This window comes from Pinus tabuliformis, chromosome 7 (assembly GCF_031772625.1).
Source record: "Pinus tabuliformis cultivar Carrire ecotype Pingquan chromosome 7, CPIR1, whole genome shotgun sequence".
NCBI classification, from domain to species: domain Eukaryota; kingdom Viridiplantae; phylum Streptophyta; class Pinopsida; order Pinales; family Pinaceae; genus Pinus; species Pinus tabuliformis.
Genome location: NC_142293.1, coordinates 1619480253 through 1619486252, shown reverse-complemented (window position 1 = coordinate 1619486252; position 6000 = coordinate 1619480253).

Sequence of the window (6000 nt, the reverse complement as noted above, 5' to 3'; positions counted from 1 at the left end):
GGAAACTTCAGAAAAACAGATTTCCATAGCCAAAATGGTGGGAAGACATATTGGAAATTTTGTAAAATTATCCTTGGTAAATATAAATTTTGGTTATTTAGTAAGTAATGGTAAAGAAGATGAACATAGATCAAACAGGTCGAAGTGTATTAGAATAGGTAAAGAGTATCAGTCAAAAAGTCAAAACAGGGCAGCCAACACAGAGTTACTAAAGAAGACAGCAGCAAGCCAAATCATAGGGCCTGCCTCCAGCACACTCAGTGAGAATAGGAACAGCACAACATCAGTTTATATTTTCTCGTATCTTCGAGACCATTTGTCTCTATTTTCTTGTAACTTATTCATAGTCATCCTAGAATATATCTCACTCTGTTATGAGATATCTTTTGTAAAATTTTTGTATAAATACTCCGTCAATTGGAGTATTGAGGGTGAATTCTTAGACATTGCTGTAATACTGATTATTTTGGAATAAAGTGTTGTTGGACCAACTTTTGTATGGCTTTCTGGATAAAGAATTGATGCAAAGGACTTTCCATAGATTTCTTGAATCAAACACCAGATCAATAAGTCCTCTATACTTTATGTTTTAAAGTTTTCCTTGTTTCTTATATCATATATGTTTCATATTTGAATGATAAACGAAAGAGTAATTCGGAAAATGCTTGATTTCACTCTGTTTTCAATCATTATTATTCTCAATGTTTTCTTCTAAACTAGCATAAAAAATGAAATCTTAATTACTCCTGTTTTATAGTTTATTCACTTTGATTATTTAGTAAAGAATACTCAACTGCTCTTTATTAGTAATCATTTAAGTTCCCTTTTCAAATAGGTTAAAGGATTCTTAACTTCCCTTCACCCATTTTGAGTCCATTCCATCTATCACAAGTCTTTGTTTGTTCCCTGTTTGACCATCTTGCCCTGTGAAACCATCCTTTGTTAAGAAACCAAATCCAGTTAAGCCATCTTCTTTGACTCCATTAGCCCAATGGCCTAAATTATTCAGTTCTACCCCTCTTCTATCGAATCTCACCACCCAAACACAATCAAAACCTATAAAATTTCCTAAATAGCCTAAAATCTTTCAAAACAAAACTAAAACTTAAAGAGAGAGCCCTCTCTAGGTACAGATTGGCTAGAGTCTGTACTTAAAAGTTGGTTTGTGGTTACCTCGAACCCCTTTCCTCTTCCCAACAACTTCAAGGAAAATATGAGTGATAACATAGTGGCGACTCCGCTGGGGATCTAAATAATTTGATTGTTACTACTGTTTACTTTATACGCTACAGACAGAACCTGAAGTTAGCCAGGAAGCCTTTGAACTGCTCTTGCTTTGCAATTGCATAAGTAAATGAATGCTGCTTCAATCTATCTCCGGTCTAGTTTATTCATTGAACATTTGGTTTCAAATACTTTATCAGTTCCTCTTATCAAATAAGCCTTTGAGAAAGTTCAAATTCCATACCTAAAGCTTGTTAAAGAAACTGTTGAAGTTGTATTGTCCAACCCACGTAGAGAAAAAACCAAAAATATACCCAGAAACCTAGCTTCAGAAAGGACTCATTACACAAGAGCTAATCCTGATCCAAATCCACCACTTGTGTTCGAAAACCCTAATCTAATCCCCATAATTCTTAGGAAACAGGAAAGCCAAGAATGTTTCGCTAGGTCTCAGCCTCTATATAGATCAAGATCCTGTCTTGTGAAGTGGATTTACCTTGAGGATGAACCCTTTGATGAGTATTTTGAGACCTCTTTATTTGTAGCCTTTTCTGACTCTGGGTTAGCTCGCACAGTTTATGACCCATTATTTATTGAAGATTTACAACTTGAAGTTGTCACTTCACATCTTGAAAGACATTTGCTGAACTCCATTCAATTTGAGCTTACCTCTGAAGGAACACCAAACCTTTCTGTGATCACAACAGCCTCTCCAAGTTCATCATCAGTACCTCAGACATTTCAACCTCAAGCCACCCCTTCCACCCCTCCATCCACCACTCCAAGACCAACCCTAGCTGTTGTTTCAACACTATCTACTGCAATGGCAAACAGATATACTCCTCTGGTATTACCAGCCAATCTAGGGGCTATGCCCCAAGACTATCAAAGTAAAATCACTACTTTTGATGGCTTTGGCACTTACACTGCACAACAACATACTAAAAAGATGACTGACTACTTTGAGATATATGAGATAGATACAGATGATGTCAGAATGAGAATATTTGTTCAAAGTTTGACTGGAGAAGTTAGAAGCTGGTTTAGAGCCCTCCCTGGAAACAATATCAATGAACTAGAAGCTCTTTATAGAACATTCTTAAACAGATGGGAAAAGAAGAAAGATCCTCTCCAAATCTTATCAGAATATGAAAACCTGAAGAGAGGAACACAAGAAACGGTACAAGATTACTGCACTAGGTTCAATAATGTTTACAATGCTATCCCTCAAAACCTCAGACCTCCTCCAGATTTGGAATTGATCAATTTCCCTGATGGATTTGATTCTGATATGGCATACCAGCTTAGGGAAAGAGCTCCTCAGACTTTAGAAGACATGCAAAGTATAGATGTCAACGTTGAAGCTAACCTGATATTCAAACGAGCTAAAGCCGTAAGTGAAAGGAGGATACCATTGAAGGAAGAACCCTCAGCCTTTGAACATAAACTGGATGCTATTATTAAAGGGATGGACAGGCTAGGAGATAGAGTAGAAACAATTGAAAGGAAATCCCCTTGGGATGGTAAACCAAGCAATACTGGGAGAAATCCAAATTTCACGAAGAACCAAAACCAGAACACTGGAAAGACTGGGCCTGATCAAAATATTAGGCCCCCATTCCAGGAAAATTATGCTGAAGCATCAACTTCTGATGAACCATCCGAAGATACTCAAATAAATTTGATGGGACTCAACAATGAATAACAAGTTTTCTTAACCCAAGAGGATCAAGAAGCTCACATTCTTAAACAATTCCAAACTCAGTCAGGTGAATCATCTGACTTCAGGGAGGGATATGATACAACCATTTATGAAGTCCACAAGCAATATAATCTGAGAAGCAGAAGAATTGATGTCCCTGAAACCAAAAAACATAAAGCTACAAAATAGCCCAACAAAGGTAAGACCAATACCACCCCTGTACATATTCTTTCTAGATCAGATCCTAATCCTGCTAATCCAAATATTGAAGATGTATCCGATAATCAACAGAATAACAGACAACTCTCCACTTCTTTTCCTTCCAAAGGAAACGTGGAAGAACCTCCAGAATTTGATTTGGAAACAACTTTAGCCCATAACCCCACTCATGAAAAGGAGAAAAACACAAAGAATACAGAAGATAAAGAGAATCCAGCTATCCAAAATACAAGAACTCAGATTGAAAAACCTTTTAATCTAAAGACTGAAGTAGGCAAATTAAAAATAGTTATTCCATTGTCTGAATTAGCCAAACATGATGTCTACCGAAGCCAAATAAATAGATCACTCAAAATCTCTGTTAATGAAGACTCAGTAAATGTTTTTGATGACCAACCTGAATTGATCTTTGGCCCTGAAGTGAATGGAAAACCAGTAGATGGAGGAATTCCTCCTTTCTATGTAAGTTTGAATATACATGATAAAATACTTCATAATGCCATGTTTGATTCTGGTGCATCTCATAACTTAATGCCTAAGTCTGTAATGGAGAAATTAGACCTAGACATCACCAGGCCATACAAAGACCTCTTTTCTTTTGATTCAAGTCAGGTCAGATGTTTAGGATTAATCAAAGACTTGTGTGTATCGCTAGTTCAATATCCTGCCAAAACAATCTTAATGGACATAGTAGTAGTAGATATTCCACCAAAGTATGGCATGTTATTGTCCAGATCTTGGGGTGCAAAGCTTCAAGGATCTCTACAATTGGATATGTCTTGTGCTACTATTTCAGTGTTTGGTCAACCTAAGAAACTATACAGAGAAACATTAACGAAATATGTAGTAAGTAGTCAGGAGAAATCCCAAAATTTTCCTATCTACTCAGTGCACTTTGATATGGATTCTTTCATTCTTTACAATGCTGAAAGTGATCCCTCAAATGAATTGGAAGTTTTAACAGCAGAACCAAAAGAAATTACAAATGAAAAGTCTAGTGTTCAAACCCAGGAAATTTCTGAGAATAATGAAACATCAGATACCCAAGAGAAACCAGAAGGAAGTAAAAAACCAGATTTCCCTATTAAACAGATTCCTGAAACTCCTGATGCCAATTATGAACATGAAATTATTTGGCACTTAGAATTTGATGGTTCAGTCAACAAATTAGGAGGAAGAGTAGGAGTTTGGGTGCTCAATCTTGAAAATGATCATGTTGAAGGCCATGCCTACAGATTAAACTTTAGGTGCACCAATAATTTGGCAGAATATGAAGCTCTGTTGCTAGGTCTTAAACTTGTCAAAAGATTAGGGGCAATTAGGGTATCTGTATTAGGAGATTCTGAGTTAATAATTCAACAGATCAAATGGCAGTATTCAACAAATGATCCCAGATTGAAGTATTACAGAGGAATAGGGATAGAGATTCTCAATACATTTCTGGAAACTAAGCTTGCTAAAATCCCAAGAAAACATAACCTGCAATCTCATAGTCTAGCAATGTTTGCTAGCACCTGCAAATTACCATTCGAATCTAATCATCAGTTCACAGCTGAGATTAGACACAGACCAGCCATACCTGACAATTTGAACAACTGGCAAGTGTTTGATAGTGATAAGCAGATTAACAATTTCTTGACTTTAGATGAAGAATTTTCTAGCAGTAACATAGATGTAGATATAGTTAGTGAGTTTGATCAAACAAATAAGATAGAAATAGAAATTTCAGCAGATACAATTCAAATGCTTCATCCAACAAAGTTAACCATCAAAGAAATGTAGGACCTTAAACAAATGGATATTTATGAGATTATTGAAGGAGAATCTGAAGTTATCAATTTAAAAGACAATCATTTGCCTAAGGGATTAACTCCTTTGGAAGATCTCTTTGATTTTAATGATATTCCAAAGAAACCTAAGATGGAACCATTAAAAGCAGATATTGAGGAATATAACTAGGGGACTGAAGAAAATCTGAAAATGGTAAAATTATCTAAATCTTTGTCCCTTGACCAAAAACTCAAATATGTTGAACTAATGAGAGAATTCTAAGATGTATTTGCCTGGAGCTATGAAGACTTGAAATCATATGACACCTCTATAATTTAGCATACTATACCTCTGAAAGAAAATCAGAAACCATTCAAGCAAAAGCTCAGAAGAATTAACCCTGTATTGCTTCCCTTAATTGAAAAATAAATCAAACATATCGATAAAGCAAGGATAATTTCTCCTATCAGGTTTTCAGAGTGGGTGTCTAATCTAGTACCTACTAGGAAGAAAACGGGAGAAATCAAATTATTTGTTGATTTAAGAAATGTTAACAAGGTTTCTTTGAAGGACAATTACCCTTTACCCAAGATGGATCATATTTTACAAAGGGTAGTAGGTGCTTCTAGGATTTCTCTTTTAGATGGGTTCTCAGGCTATAACCAGATTCTGGTTCATCCTAATGACCAGGAAAAAACTACTTTTACAACACCATGGGGCACATTCAAGTATGTCAAAATGCCATTTGGACTTAAAAATGCAGGAGCAGCCTTCCAAAGAGCAATGGACATAGCATTTGCAAAAGAAATTCATGATTTTTTGGTTATATATATAGATGAATTGACTCTTTTTTCTAAATCAGATCAGCAAAATTTGGATAATCTTAGACAAGTATTCTTAAAATGCAGAAAATATGGTATTTCTTTAAATCCAAAGAAGTCCTTATTTGGTCTGGAGGAAGGCAAACTTTTAGGCCATATCATATCCAAAGATGGCATCAGAATTGATCTTGCTAAAATAGAAGCTATTCTGTAAATACCCCACCCTAGAAATGTCAAAGAACTTCAAGCTTTCATAGGAAAGAT